At 40.3% G+C, this 16733-nt stretch overlaps 1 protein-coding gene across 5 annotated transcripts in view; it reads right to left on the bottom strand.

The window, feature by feature from the left end:
* The window catches only part of BDNF (brain derived neurotrophic factor), a 60577-nt gene that overhangs the window by 19899 nt on the left and 23945 nt on the right, over positions 1 to 16733 (bottom strand). The gene's annotated exons all lie outside the window — the stretch shown is intronic.

The raw sequence follows: 16733 nt of genomic DNA, 5'->3' as shown, positions 1-16733 counted from the left end.
CATCATCTGGAAAGCAGATCTCCTATGAAATGGATGGCCAAAGCTGCACCACAGTGTTAAACTCATCATGAAAACCCCAAGGTTGCTTTCCTTTACCTGCCTGAAGTAAAACGTTCCAAGAAGTAGGAAATAACCACAGGAGGAAGTTCACTGGTGGTGCCCTAACCTGGTACTGCCATCTAGATGCCTGGAAACCAGAAGCCTCTTTGGAACTCAGAAGAAAGTGAAGAACTCCTTTCTGCTTTGATTAAGGAAGGTCTTTGGACAAGGTTCCTCATTCCAGCTGGGTCTAGGTGGTCGAAACAGTACCATGCTTTCTGAGACCACCACTTAATGACTTCGATGAACCCTGCTGAGATGTTCTCAGGCTGCTTGGGGTCAAATGCCATCTCCTCTCACTTTCAGCTTCATGTTTCACAATCAACCATGTTTCCTTACAGAAATTTCTCTAGGAGGCTTACTATCCTGTATTATTTCAAGTCAGAGTCCCCTCTTGCACAAAAGGCTTAAACTACCTCTGATTAAGAATCAGAATGTGTTCTGTTTTAGTTCAGGATTCATTTATTCATTCAGCACAGGTTATTAAGAACTTACAAAGTTTAGATGTACTTTGTTTTAGGAAAACCATTTTCAAGTAAGTTTCTTGTAAAGTAGGAATAATTAACTTGGTAACTCTTAATAGATTCTTCAAGTGACTGAATCCTGAGTTTAAATCCTCACTGATTTTCAAATATAACAAAAAAATGGGTTATGGAAGTGGGTGCACTCCCAGCTAACTCAATAGCTTTCAAGGGAGGTGTTTCAATGTTACCCCTAAATGGTCTATATGGTTAAATACTGAGTTAGAGATTCACTAGATCAAAAACAATTCTTTAAAAAAATGTTCATAGAAACACAGGGACAATGCGTTAACACCTCCAAGGTATATGTCAGGGTCAAGGATACAAGCTCATATTTCATCAGCAGAGCTCTGGTCATTTGACTGAAGTTGAAGGTCATAACAGGCTATGTTTCTGTCATTTCCTCATGAGAAGGAAACTAAGTTGTACTCCATGTTTATTCCATGAGGAAAAAAACCTACAAATATTTTTAAAGCTACATTTTGGCCTCTTCTCCCTTCACAGCTACAAAGGTCATCATCTTTCTATGGCTGGATTATCTTCTATTTGGATGTCAACTTGTCAAATTTATAGCTTAGGGTGACTATAACTTAGGATGACTATGACGTAGCATTCTCTTAAAATCGACATTTTAACTTTTGTTCATTTACTAGACATTCTCTGAGCACAGATACTGGGAACACCAAAAGGAATGAGACAGAATCCTTGCCTTTGAGGACTTCACTATTAAAGTGCAGGGCAGGAGGGTGAGGGGTGGAGAACAGGTTAGACACATTACAGACAATTATGGTTCAATGTAGAACACACTGTAATTGATGTATGCACATGGGGATTCCCCGAAGAGAAAATGTAAAGGAAGGTAAGGTGAGAGAGAATAGGAAATTGTCAGTACAAGTTTTTGTTTACAATAGACCATGTTTCAGAGACTAAAAGATTGTATTACCTGCTTGTAATGTAGTGAAGGTGAATCTCTGGGATTTACCCATGAAGGACCCACGAAAAGTCCAGAGTTGATGAGCTTTATAAACTGGAAACCAAAAGGCTCATTTATGAATATTTACATAGAACCAATTTCCCATTTAGAGTGCTTTTTTAGCTGAATATCACAATGCTGGAATCTTTATCTTTTCCAGGGAAAAAGACATGCTAAATTATTTAGCAAATAGCTGTGGAACCCCTTACTTTGTCAGCTATGCGCTATGGAGACTAAAGACAATATAAGAGATAAAGCTTTTGCTTAAAAGTTTTTGATTAAAATACACAAAAGAAAAAACCTAACTTAAAACACAACTTCCTTGGGACATATAGCTCATTCAACTTTGAAAAAATTACCACTTCTTTTCAACTTCCCACTAGTACATGTTTGGGTTAACCACACCTCATCCCCTTGGGATTTTCTGCTGAGAACAGAATAGAAATAAGATGCCAAATGGGAATAATACAGGGTCAGAGTCATGTTAGGAAAGCTGTGTTAGAAAATGCAGTGGGGCCTATTTCCTACTGCTGCTGCTGCTAAGTCGCTTCAGTTGTGTCCGACTCTGTGTGACCCCAGAGACGGCAGCCTACCAGGCTCCTCTGTCTCTGGGATTCTCCAGGCAAGAACACTGGAGTGGGTTGCCATTTCCTTCTCCAATGCATGAAAGTGAAAAGGGAAAGTGAAGTCTACCTCAGATCAAGTCCCCTCATGGAAACACAGGAGAGGGAAGAGGATTTCCTTCATTATTTTAGACACAAGGAATTTAAGTAACTTGCCCAAGATCACAGATCTATTGAGCAATGGAATGAAACTCAATCATCAGCTCCAGAGATGCAGGGTCCCAGGCTGAGACTGTTTCATGAACTTTCTATTTAAGAAATGTTTCTTTAGGGACCTCCCTAGTGGCCTTGTTTAAGAAACCGCCTTCCAAAAGCAGGGGACAGGGGTTCAATCCCTGGTGGGAGAACTAAGATCCCACAAGCCATGAAGCAACTAAGACTGTGTGTGGCAATGAAAGATCCCACAGGCTGCAGGAAGACCCAGCATGTCACAACTAAGACTCTATGCAGTCAAAAATCCATAAATAAATAAATATTAAAAAAATTAAAAATAAAAACACAATGTACCTTTAAGGTATACCGAAAAAAAAAAGAGAGAGAGAGAGAGAAAGAAATGTTTCTTTAAAGTCACAGACTATCCTAAGCAGGATATTCTAGAATGTTTTTCTAGACTAAACTTCACATCCACAGCTCCTAGCAGAGAACCTGATACAGAGAAGGTACCCAATGTTTAACAGTTGCACAAGTATTGCTTATATAATTAACTATTGTAAGATAGAGACTGTGAATGATTCAGGAATCCAAATAGGGTAGGTTTCTCTTGAGCAGAAGTCTTTCCAGAGGAAGTCGAATTCGAGATGAGTCTAAACAATGAGTCGGATTTAGATGGATGACAGGAAGAGAAAGTCAATGAGTAAGTAAATTAGCCTCCAAAGATGACAACAAAAGGGTTCTGGTCTTGTTACCGCAGGAACAAAGTGAAGCAGATTTAGACCTGGAGCATGCTAATAAAGTTTTCTTTTAATTTTACTGGTCTTCGTTGCTGTGTGTAGGCTTTCTCTACTTGCAGAGAGCGGGAGCTACTGCTCGTTGTGCTATGAAGGCTTCTCATTGCAGTGGCTTCTCGTTGCAGAGCATGGGCTCTAGGCGCTCGGGCTTCAGGAATTGTGGCACGTGGGATTTGTTGTTCATGGTACATGGGATCTTCCCGGACTAGGGATTAAGCCCATGTCCCCCTGCATTGCAAGGTGGATTCTTACTACTGGACCACGGGAAAGCCCACTGATAAAATTTTTAATAGTCTCAATAATAAGTCTTTGGCTCCAAAATCACTTCGGATTGTGACTGCAGCCATGAAATTAAAAGACATTTGCTCCTTAAATGAAAAGTTATGACAAACATAAGCAGATTGTTAAAAAGCAGAGCCATCACTTTGCCAACAAAGGTCCATATAGTCAGAGCTATGGTTTTTCCAGTAGTCGTGCATGGATGTGAGAGTTGGACCACAAAGAAGGCTGAGTGCTGAAGAACTGAGGCTTTCAAACTGTGGTGCTGGAGAAGACTCTTGAGAGTCCCTTGGACAGAAAGATCAAATCAGTCAATCCTAAAGGACATGGGTCAAATGTCCCTGAATACTCAATGGAAGGACTGATGCTGAAGCTGAAACTAAAATACTTTGGCCATCTGATGGAACTGACTCACTGGAAAAGCCCCTGATGCTGAGAAGGATTGAGGGCAGGAGAAGGGGGTGACAGAGGACGAGATGATTGGATGGCATCATGGACTCAATGGACACGAGTTTGAGCAAACTCTGGAAGATGGTGAAGAATCTTTCACCATGGGAAGCCTGGCATGCTGCAGTCCATGGGGTCACACAGAGTCAACGACTTAGTGACTAAACAACAACAATCCCTATAGCAACCCTGTTAGGAGGTTGAGGCACAGAGATTAGATGTAGTTTGTACAAGGTCCCAGACCTTGTAAGTAAGTGGTGGCCATAGAATCCTACTCCATCCTTGGGCCAGGCCTTCTGCTGCCGTATGGAAGTCTGTGATTAGGAAACAACTTTCAAGTCAGGAGATTATCTTCAACAGGCTTCGCACTTCAAAGCTTTGGAGTTTCTGATTATTTACAAGGCTGCAAATCCCTTCTAACCATGCTCAAATCCAAGTATTTGGATGACGAAGTAAATGGGTCTTTTAAAATGTATTCGGGTTCAAGCTCAGCAATTCTTCAACCTTCCTGCAAGTCTGAACCACCTGTGGAAGTTTCTAAACACAACACATGCCCAAGCCGCAGCCCAAACCTCCAAATCTCAGGGACTAGGACCTGATATCTGTTTGTTTTTTTAATGTTTATTTTTTGGCCACACCGGGTGGCATTTGGGATCTTAGTTCCCCAACCAGAAACTGAACTCGCACCCTCTACATTGCAAGTACGGAGTCAACCACTGGACCACCAGAGAAGTCTCTGTGAATTTTCTTTTTTAGTTTCAAAGGTAATTCTGATGATCATCACCTTTAAAAAAAATTTTTTTTTATTTAGTTAATTTGGGCTGTGCTTGGTCTTTATTGTGGCTCGAGGACTTTCTCTAGCTGCTGTAAGCAGGGGCTACTATTTGTTGTGATGCCAGGGCATCTCTGGAGAAGGCAATGGCACCCCACTCCAGTACTCTTGCCTGGAAAATCCCGTGGATGGAGGAGCCTGGTAGGCTGCATTCCATGGGGTCGCTAAGAGTCGGACACAACTGAGTGACTTCACTTTCACTTTTTCATTTTCATGCACTGGAGAAGGAAATGGCAACCCACTCCAGTGTTCTTGCCTGGAGAATCCCAGGGGCAGGAGAGCCTGGTGGCCTGACGTCTATGGGGTCACACAGAGTCGGACACGACTGAAGTGACTTAGCAGCAGCAAGGCATCTCATCACAGTGGCTTCTCTGGTTGGAGAGCACAGGCTCTAGGGCTTACAGGATCAGTAGTTGTGGTACACAGGCTTAGTTCCTGGACCAGGGATTGAACCAGCGTCCCCTACACTCCAAGGCGGACTCCCAACCACCTGACCACCAAGGAAAGGCCCTGATGATCACCATCTTTAAGAACCACTGCTCCATGCTATGCTCTCCAATAGTTCACTTACAGGATCCTCAGCTTTAAGCAAAATGATTACTAAGGAGCTCAAAGAACAAGACATACCCTTTTTCTCTCTTCAAGTATTTAATTTCCTTAAAACAAGGAACTTTAAAAAGTCCTTAAAATAAACATTTTTTTATCTTCCCACCATCACTTTTTGCCAATCTCTTCTCTAGAGAGCAGAGACGAGGCCACGGTGATGACACTGGTCTCCATCTGTGCCAAGCACTCACATTAACAAGGGTGAAATATGATGTCTTACTTGAATTCTGCAGGTCATGGTTTAGAGAGCCTGTGTGATGGTAAGAGGGCTGGATTAGGATCACAGAGCTGTAATCCTTGCTCTGGTTCTATAGCTGTGCCACTTAGATCAAGTTATTTACTCCAAGCTTCAGTTTCCTCAACTGTTATATGGGAATAAGGTGTGCCCAGTTTTTTTCAAAGGGTTATTTATAGGATCAAGTGGAACATGTGGATGCATTTTCTTAATGTATGGAACACTATACCTTTGGACAAGATTTTTACTGAAATGTACAACCTTGGTGCCAGTGGTAAAGAACCCACCTGCCAATGCAGGAGATGTGAGAGATGTGGGTTATGATATCTGCGTCGGCAAGATCCCCTGGAGGAGGGCATGGCAACCCACTCCAGTATTCTTGCCTGGAGAATCCCATGGACAGACGAGCCTGGCAGGCTACCTTCTATGGGGTCACAGAGTCAGACACAACCCAAGTGACTTAATGTACATACAATCTTACCTACATATGACAATAAATCCATGTAGGAATGTTAATGATGCCAAGTCAACTACATTTTGGTGCCAGTACCAATGCCTACCGGGGCACTGTACTAGGACAAGCTATCAAAACCTCGGATACTGCTTGAAGCAGTGATGGCGAGGGTTCCCCTAAATTTCAACATGAGATTAGTTTTGAAGAACAATCAAATACTGTGGAATAATAGACACTTTCAAGTTTTAAGAAAATCATTGCCAGAGATGTGAAAACCAGAAAAATACACTTGTATTTTAGGAAGAACATTTTAAAATAAATTCTATTTATTTTTTTGGCCGTGTCACATAGCTTCGGGGATCTTGGTTCTCAGACCAGGGACTGAACTTGGCCCCAGCAGTGAAAGCCTGTAACCACTGGCCCTCCAGGGAATTCCTTATAAATTTTATTAATGATAAATTAATAAATCATTAAAATTAATTTATCATTTTAATGATAAATTTTATTAATTATGATAAACTTAAATGATTATTAAAATCTTTAAGATAAGGTCATCCTGCATTGCTTCTCAGCCATTACATGTCTATGATTATTTCCAAAAATTATCCAGTAGGGAAAATTTCACATATCCATATCTAAGTTACCGAGTTACCATTTCTGAATAATTTAAACAAGTGGATGAACACAATCCTGAATTTGAGAGAATGGCTGCAAGAATGGGCAGGACAGTCATTTCCATGAGGAGGGAAGAAAGATTTAGGACTTGGGGATTTCTACTTATTGACTTTTCTCAAGAACAACAGTTTTCCAACTGGGTTTTGCAGAGAAGAGTATCAAGAGGCTTCTTGCAAGGGGCAAAGTCAAGGTCAAGGAGGCAGGACTCTGCTGTTCCCACTTATAGTTCAACTAGCCCAGCACTGTTTATTTTGTTTTATACATTGGGGTTCTACTGGAGATTTTGTCAGAAGGAGAAAAATCCAGTCCTACAATTTACTTATTTACACCTATACTACTAATTTGGAGGTTAGAAGATCTGTGTCTACTCCTCTGGTTTTGTCTCAAAGAACGCAAGCAAAGGTCTCTGTCATTATGTACTTACGGCTTATTCTTTTGTATTTAAGGATTTACAGTTTAATCTGATTGCCCTGCTCAGGAGTGAAAGAGAAGGTTAGAAACACGGCTGTAGGTTTGGTATTAGCAGGAAAATGGGATTTCTTACCACTTCCTGGTCCTGTGGGTTTTTTGTTTTTAATTTTGGGTTGGGTGGTGTGTGGGGTTTTTTTGTTTGTTTTGTTTTGAGATTCACAAGAGAACTATGTGAGAGTTTGCTTCCTTGTTGTATATCAAGAGGTTAGATATTTCTGAGTTGATGGTGCCAAACTATGCTCTAGTTCCACTGACATATTTACACGATCCATGAACACCACACACGGATTCTTATTTATTCCATATATTTGAGTAAAAACACCTTCTGACTTCATGGTGAAAGGAGACCACCCAATGGATTGAAAAGTGGTTTTCAGTAAACTCTTAAAAAAAATACCATTACTAAACTTAAACATAGTATTGACTAACATTTAAAGATAATATTCACAACACTGATCTTTCCTTCTTTTTCTTACTCAGCATAATCATGAAACCAGATTCTTGTAAATGGAAACATTCTCACATTTTAGCTCCTTTAGGGGGGAAACACATGGGATTTATAAACACTGTCAAATAAAAGACACATTCCTGGAAACTAAGAGGCCCAAACATGCCCTGGTAAGTAAGTAAAAAACTCCATCATAACACCAGTGGAAATGAATGGCATTTTTAGTCCAGAAATTCTTCGACTGTGCCTTCTACCAGCATCATTAACATGAGTTCCTCCAGAAATAGCCTCAAATAATAGCAAAATATTTAAGGCAATGTCTAAGCATTTTCATTGCCTTAATTTGAACACAAAATGATACTCAATTGTTATATATAAAAAGGAGATTATTCTCTTAAGAGTGACGTAAGTTTTTCCAAAATATTACAATCCACAACTGAAAATACAGGACAGGCAGGGAGTTCTGAAATGACTCAGAGAATTTGTTCAACAGCTTTTTAAAATACTCTTTTGAAGTGAGTATATAAGGAGGTAATGGAAGCCTTACCTGGGAGAATCAATGGAGTGGCTTACTAGGAAGCACCTGATGATGGATGGATCCATCTAGACCAGTGCCTGGCACCCACTGGGCACTAAATTAATGCTAGATGAATGAATAAATAAAAGAATCATCCCCCATGTATAACACCTTTACTTTCTTTAAAGAAAAGCTTTGAAACAGGAGAAAACATGCATGCAGCAACATGAACTATAAAATATGTGAAGCTCTAAAGAGTATGTAAACAGTAAACTGCTTGCTTTGCTGACTGAAAATATGAATATTTGATGAGACCATGCAGAATAAAATGGTCATGACTCCTAGGAATGTAACCTCTGGTCTAAACTTGCATATTAAATGTGGGTTAATTAATTTCTGACTGTTCTACAGAAGAGCAAAATAAGTTATTAAAAAAAAAAAAGAAAGTTAATCTATCCATGTTGAAACATGAAAAGGTTGAGGGAGGGGCCAATTCTTGGACAGTTTACATTTAGAAAAGGAAACTCTTTGGAAAACTGTTAATAGCCGAGGGTGCTATACTTTGAGAAGGGGAAGGTGAGTGCTGTGGGCTTTTTTGAGTTCAGTTACTGAACTCTAAAAAAATCTAATGTCAAAAGCTAATTTCTTAAGCAATTTGGGTGTCTGAACCTGATCAGGACTCTTTTTAAAAACATTCCATTCTGTATGATCCAAAGGAAAAATAACTACTTTTGAGAACCCACGTGAAAGTATGAAAAAAGCAAAAGTCCAGCACTTTTCAAAGAAATGGGAAGGATTTCTGATGCTCAGTTCATGATGCTGCACCTATCTCAGGCAGAAGACCCAAAGAAATACGTGATTGTCATCAGGATTGTATGTGAACTAAAACAAGGAGCATACTGATGATATGACCAATATATTTGAAAAAACTTAGGAGTACAAAGGTACTTCAGAATATACCTAACTCCAAGCTTCCACGTTAATATCCATCCTTTCTAAAAGGGTTTCAGTCTGTGCTTATAACAGGAAACTGATCCTATTCCATATTCTTTCTTTGTTAAATCATAAATTCACTCAATTCAATGCCTTGAATGTGGTGAGCCTGTGATATTTACTTAATTAAATCAAACTGAAAGTTCTTCTAGATACTACGTACAGTGCTTAAATTTATATCACTGGTTCTAGATCTGCTCTCTGGGGCAACATAAAGTAAATTCTCTCTTTCCTCCGTATGCCAGTTCTTCACAATTGTGAAGACGGTCCTCTAGACTGGACATCAAGAACAAGTCAGACATGCGGCCCCCTAGTCCCCCAGACATGGTGGGCAGCGACAGGATATTCTTTCTTATTGAGCCGGGTTGGGTTCAGAATTCTTCTTAACCCAGACTTCTGGGAGCTACCATCATGTGAATTTAGACTAAAGAAGACAAAAATACATTCGCCATTCCAGCCTAAGTCTTCCTGTCCCCAGGCTACCCATTCCAAGTTTCCTCAGTCATTGCTTACTTGCGATGGTTTCCAACTTCCTATGCATCCTGGTCACATTGATCTCAATATATACCCTTTTGTCAGTGCTGTACCGAAAGCAACCTATTTCATTTCTTGAACTGAAGATAATACTTTTTCTAAAAAACTTGTTCTTTTTTATGGGAGCATAGCCTATTAGTGTAGTGACAGTTTCAGGTGGACAGCAAAGGGACTCAGCCATACTTACACATGTATCCATTCTCTTCCAAACCTCCCTCCTGTCCAGGCTGCCACTTAACATTGAGCAGACTTCCCTGCGCTATTCTATGTATAGTCTACTTGAGAAATGGGGGGAAATATTAGTTTCCCCAAACTAAAACTGCAGACCAAAACTGCAGTGTGTGTGTGTGTGTGTGTGCGCGTGCGCCCAGTCGTATCTGACTCTTTGCAACCCCCATGGACTGTAGCCCACCAGCCTCATCTGTACACGAAAATTTCCAGGCAAGAATTCTGGAGTGGGTTGCCATTTCCTCCTCCAGGGGATCTTCCCGACCCAGGGATTGAAGCTGTGTCTCCTGGGTCTGCTGCATGGGCAGGCTGGTTCTTTACCACTGAGCTGCCTGGAAGGCCCTAAACGGCAGTAGTTCTATCCAAGTCCCTCCACCCCCATCGCCATATAGACACACCACTGTCTCACACTCATAGCCGGCGGCTGTTTAAAACTTCTGAGTTTCCTTTGTGCAGTCTAAGTCAGCCCCCCGAATCTGGTCCCAACTCCATATTCTCTCTATTTGTACAGTTGACTTTTAACCTAACTAATCATAGTATTTTACATTTAGCTGATCCAGATTCTATCATTCAACAGAACTCCTGCTGGCTTTATGTTTCAAAATGATAAGCACATCGTCTGTGCCTTCAGATACATTATCAGCCGGCGTGAGAAGGCTGAATGTGCCTTCACCATGTTGCATAAGAGAGAACACCTTCAACAGTTTGGTCTAGGAATGTGGCCTGGGACTCCGCCAAGCATCTCTGCCAGCAGTGTGAAGCAAATTTCTCGACCTTCAGATTCTGTGTGATGTAAAAGAAATTTATCTGTGTTTAAAAACACTCCCCATAATTCAAGAAATAAATGAACATGTGAAAATTCAGGGAAACTTGTTTCAGTTTGGGCATAGGTTCAGTTTTCAAAAGCAGAAAGCAAGTATCAGAACAGGCAGCAAATGCTGATGGTAACAGCTCCAAACCAAGAGTGATTAGACTAAATGCCATGTGGCAAAAATTTTACTCTATGAGTTTCCTTCTTTTTCTATCTCCCTCTCGCACCCCACCCCCCATCTCACTCTCTCTGTATGTGTGAGAAATATAGATTTTTCTCCTGAAAAGTTAAGTTTTCTGCACCTGATTGCTCCTATGCATGACACAATGCACAGACAATATAATACCTTCCTTTGGTTATCTGCTTACCAGAAATTGACACTCACTTAACATACACTGTTTTCTGTTCCCTGAAGCACAATGATCAGCATCGCCACCAGTACCTCAAATTGAAAACATTAAGTGAAAATTTACCAACAGGTTTATAGTTGCTACTATCTAAATTGGCTTTAACATTTCATATGTTCCAAGCATGACAACTTTATGAGTGAACCAAATTGTGCACAAGCAACTTCAGAATTCATCCAACTGAAGGACATTTATAATACCTACCACGAAAACAAAAATATTACACTTATTTCCTCCAATTTCTGCCTCTCTGCCAGCAAAAAATATTTTTTGTTGTAATTACAAAGTTTCTTCATTGTCCACACTGTCAGAATCTGAGGCAGCTATTAATCAATCTATTTGTTCATTCAACAATACTTGTTGAAGTGTTTCTTCTACGACCAGAACCATTTTGGATACTACTGCGGAAGCACGCAAAAATGAAGGAAATGCAGATTTTGGCATCAAATAATTTTAAGCTAATTTTAATGACTGGTTCCTGGTTCCATAAATTTTTGGTGCTGGCTCAGACGTATAGGTTTATCTAAGGTTGAGGCAGCTCTTACAATGCCTTCTCCTTGTCTTCCACCTTCCCCCTTACTTTTTTGGTGTTTAAAGTCTTGCTACATATATGACCCTTTTTTTATTCTCAAATCATTAAAGTTAAAATTAGATCATAGATCAAAGGCATTCTTAAGGTCATTCTATTCAATTTATTTGGTGTTATTATATCTCAGAAAGGGCAATGAACTCTCTGTAGCAAGTAAATAAAATCAGAACCTTTGTACTCAGTGCTTCAGCATATATCGTTGAAAATAAAAAATGTTAAAAAAGGAGGCCCGCTCTTCTTCCTGGTGGGTTATTCTACATTTGGCTACTATTAAAACACTAAAAGGACTTGGTGTAGATATTGAGGTATGTATCTGCCTGTTTTAAAAATCTCATCTACAACCCCAAGTGCATCCTAAACCACCCACACACAAACACCACACCCCTACCAACACATACACTCACCAAATCTGAATAGGGTGGCAAGGCAATCCTAGTAACCATAGTCTTGGAAAAGAGGCTCATATGGCACAGAAGCCGTTTGGCTGGTAAAGCTGGTGATTTTGTTCTCTAGGTGGCGCTATTCCACTTTTGATGAGTTGATTAAATTCCTTCCAACTGTCCGTTTATTTTCTATTTCCATCATATAAATCTTAATTTTATATGTACTAGTTGTAATTAAATGACAGATTGCCTTCCAGTTTGATTTCAATAAGCTCTTTTGAAGTAAAGTGACTTTTTCACCACTTGATGTTACACATTTCCTAGTTATGTTGTCTTAGAGTTAAGGAATCTTCCTTTGCCTGACCTCCTCCCTTTAAAATGCAGACGCATGTCAGAAACACAGAGGGGCATCATAAAGCTTCAGCCAGACCAAAGGAACCAAGATGAAAGCACATTTAAGAGCTACTAGGTTCTGCGAGCTCTCAAAATCAGGACATTACTACCATGACAACCAATGAAAAGTTTTTTCAAGTGAACCTTTGGGGAAAACTGCATAACACATGTTGTTCTCTGGGCTCTTTGGAAATAAACTTTTATTTTATGATGGCTGTCATGGAACTTTGTGAAATGACTTTGCTTCCCCACCCCCAGTCACTCTGCTGTCCGACACCCACCCCCCAATTCATCTAATGAAACCCATGCTTAAACTTAGGCAATGTACAGATGAGACATCAGTGCAATTAGCCACTTCTTAGCATCCAGTGTTATCGGGTCAGATTTGTTTCACCAAAAGCGTAGTGTCGCAGAGTTTGTACTTGAATTTGAGTACTTACATTTAAAAAAAGCTCTCACACTACTTCTTTGACAAGATACTCATGTTTTTCTTACAGAAACAAGAATACCTTCCAGTTCACTTAGAAAACATGCCCATTTACCACTCCATCACTCCCGTAAGTTTTCCCAAGTCTATATATTAGTGAACTCCACTGTTCCATATCTATCATCAATAATGATTCCATATATTTAATAACTAGGTCCATGACTTTTCTAAGCCTTTGGTGTGAGTATTCTGGAAAGCCAGAGATGCATTATTTACGATTAAGCAATTCTAGGATTTCCCTGGTGGCTCAGTGGTAAAGAATCTGCCTGCAATGCAGGAGACCAGGGTTCGCTTCCCGGGTTGGGAAGATCCCCTGGAATAGGGCATAGCAACCCACTCCAGCATTCTTGCCTGGAGAATTCCATGGACAGATGAGCCTGGTGGGCTACAGTCCATAGGGTGACACAGAGTCAGACACAACCGAAGTGACTAAGCAGCAGCAGCAAATAATTTTATGACTTAAGAGGAAGTTTAAGGAGACTTTGAGGACGCACATGTCTAAGCTTAAAAATACCAAAGGCTTCCACTGTTTCCTAGGGTTAAACCCCATGTACAAATGACATACGGATTTCATTTGCCAACATCATTTACTGTTTAACGTGACTCCATCTTAAACAGAGTAAATGGATGCAGAGTGTAACCAAGAAGTTCACTTAATTCTGAAGCCCATCTGGGCATGTTATTCATCCTAATAAAGAAAATTCATCACAATGCAGTTAAACATTCAAATGATTTCTTCCTCCATGAAGCAACAGCTAGCCGTTTGAAACCTAGAATTCCCCGGAATTTTCTCCTCCATTCCTCTTTTAAAATGCAGTTCACAGCTTGAGATTACAGAGTCTGCTGGTGGCTGAATGACTGCACTAGACGGCTGAGAGTCCTTCAATTAAGCAGCAATTTTGCAATTAGTGGAAACTGAGGGAACCATAACAATCATTTGACAACAAGTTGAGACAAGTTAGCAATTACCCTATTAAAGGGATACATTCACATGCATTGGGCAGAGCTAGGCTAGGGGAGCCCCCTCACACAAGCTGAACTCTTCTACACAGGGAAATGTAAATGTAAATGTTTCAGCCATTAAAATAAACTCAGTTTTATGGACATCAGAAACGGCAATGGTTTTCATTTTAAAAGATACTCAGAGTTGAGCTCTCATGTACTTTTCCATTCTGTTTTCATTCAAGCAGCCTAAAATCAGTCTGTCTGCTGTGGGACTAACTTCCTAAAACTAAAATGTTAATGAAGTACTTGTAGATTACCTTTCCATTGCATACATCTTCAATATTCTAAAGCTTAGTAGAAGATTAAGTCTATGGTTGAGCCCCAAAGCTGTTGGCTCTTACATTCCACAAATTCACACCTGCATATAGGGCTGTGGATGTGTGTGTATGACCAGGGTGGGAGGGAGGTATTGGATACTAACAGCAGGTTCTAAAGACAAAAGTACCCCAAATTAACAAGCTCTTTGCTGTACTATGAGGTGGGCATGCTCAACTTGCTGTGAGCTGCAAACCAGAGCTATTTATTTTTAAAAGAAATGAGATTATCAATCATCTGCTTTTTGACTATTGAAAAGCTGGAACTCTTGAAAGATTCCAGGAAGAGAATAACTTACATTCTAATGCTGCCCCTATTAAACCGAAAATTCAAGTATTTTGAGCCAGGATTGTAGAAACTTGCATTATTTGCAGAACTTCCCTCTCTCCAGGTGAATCAAATGAACCAGCAACATTCCAGCATCTCCCCACCTCTCTTTGGCTATTTTCAGATTTAGGCAATTAACTCAGATAGTATAAATGAATCATTTGAGGTGAGGTCATTGTATTTCTGGCAAATGATCATTTTCTTGGTTCCTTCTGTTTGCAAGTAAAAGTTACACTTATTGAAAAGACATCCTAAAACAGAGTTCCTAAATGTTTTATTTTCTGGACACCCAAATGTTAACCCGCTGTAAGTCTTAAATAATCTTAAATATGATCTTAAAATAAATGAGATTTCCAGTTACTAATTCAGCTCTGAATAGGCAATGAAAGGCTCCAAAGGTATGTGAAAAATTACTCTGTTATTTTCCTTTTTTAAAAAATGTGATGTCTAAGTGTGTCTGCAATGTTCTAATGCTTCAAAACATGTACGTAAGTCTTGTTTATCTGGAAATCATTTCTTTCTGCTTATATCATTTATAAATAGAAAACGTTTTGTAATGACTTAAAATAACTCTACATACATAATGCTTCTCCTGTCATAATACTTAGTACAGGTCTATATTTACCAACATTTATCACATTTTGCAAAATAAAGTGGAAGAAAAAAAAAAAGACGAATTTATGGCCTGGGAATTCCAGTAATGGTGACCAACGAGTTTTAAATTCCAGTAAAGGTTATGGTTACATTTCAACAAGTGTCTCTTTCCTTTTCCTTACCTCCAGCAGTAAACTTGCAAAAGAAGAATCTTAAGCAAGGTATTTGCAAAATCAAGGGACAGGAGTTAATGACCTTAAGCAAGGTATTTGCAAAATCGATAAACAGGATTAATGACGGTTTTAAAGGGGTGTGGTCCCTCGGGTCAAAACTTTATGGTCTATTGCTTGTAATAATTTGGAGTACTACATGTCATAATCTCATAAATTTTCAACCTAAAAATCATAATGTTGCATGGGTAAACAAACACGTGTAGACGAATTAAATCAGTACCTCAATAAATTAAAATGAAAAAAATATAAGTATATACAAATATAATTTTAAGGCCAAAATGGCCTCTGACTTTATAACAGACTCACATAAAAATACTTTTTTGGGGGTAAAATTAAAGGTAAGGGGGTATTTTCCCAGAAGTTAAACCAATTTGAAGGTCTCATTTAATAACATTACATCCTATTTAAAATCAATATGCAGTTTCATATGCAGTAAAAAGAAATCAATGTTCCCAATTACACATGACTTTGCTTGAAAAAGATAACTGTACTAGGAAATTAATAAACACTCAGGAATATGCTTTTCTTTGCTTCTGGCCAAGAACATTCCTGCACTCTTGTCAGAAAATATTCGCTGTTTACTGCAGACATCGAGGAGTAAGTGTAAGATCCCTGAAGGACCCTAAACTGAGATCCAGGAATCCCTAACACACCACCAACCATAGCCTGTCAAAGCTCCCCCAGCTCAAGGAAAACTTGCACTGGAGCCAGGGAGGCGCGACGAGTCGAAATTCATCCGAGTCGGGAGTCAGAAGCGTCATTCAACAAGTCCCTCCTACCAGCTACCGAAGAGATCCCGCAAAGCCATCTCTTACCACTTCCCCAGCCCCCAGCCTCCCGCCCCTGCAGCCGCTCTGGGTAGCTTGGCCGGCAGAGGGCACCCTCTACCTTCCCTAGCGCCGCTCTCCCCACCCCCTCCTCTTCGCGGCCCCTCCATCAGCGTCCCTCCACCCGCTCCACCCGCAACACACAAACAGCATCCTTAGACGGTGACTCTAGTTCACCCCAGCAGTCCCAAGGCTTTTCTTCCCTAGGGGGTGCCACCAGTCTGGAAGTCCCCTTCTCTGCCCGTCGAGCAAAGAGCCTCCAACCCTCAGCTATTTCTTTCCAGGCACGGCTAATTCACCCATTTCCTCTTGCCGGCTATGCATGGCATCCCTGGGGACCTAACCGAGTCAGAACATCACCCTCCGCCAAACACACACACATACACACATCCCTCCCAGCCCCTGAAAGCCAAAACTTTTCACTTTTCTGCAAGGTGCCTCAAGGGAGGTGCCCGGGGTGGGGAGAGGCGTGAGCACAAC

The sequence above is a fragment of the Bos indicus x Bos taurus genome, chromosome 15 (genome assembly GCF_003369695.1).
Source record: "Bos indicus x Bos taurus breed Angus x Brahman F1 hybrid chromosome 15, Bos_hybrid_MaternalHap_v2.0, whole genome shotgun sequence".
NCBI classification, from domain to species: Eukaryota; Metazoa; Chordata; class Mammalia; order Artiodactyla; family Bovidae; genus Bos; species Bos indicus x Bos taurus.
This window is presented reverse-complemented; position numbering and strand designations above follow the sequence as displayed.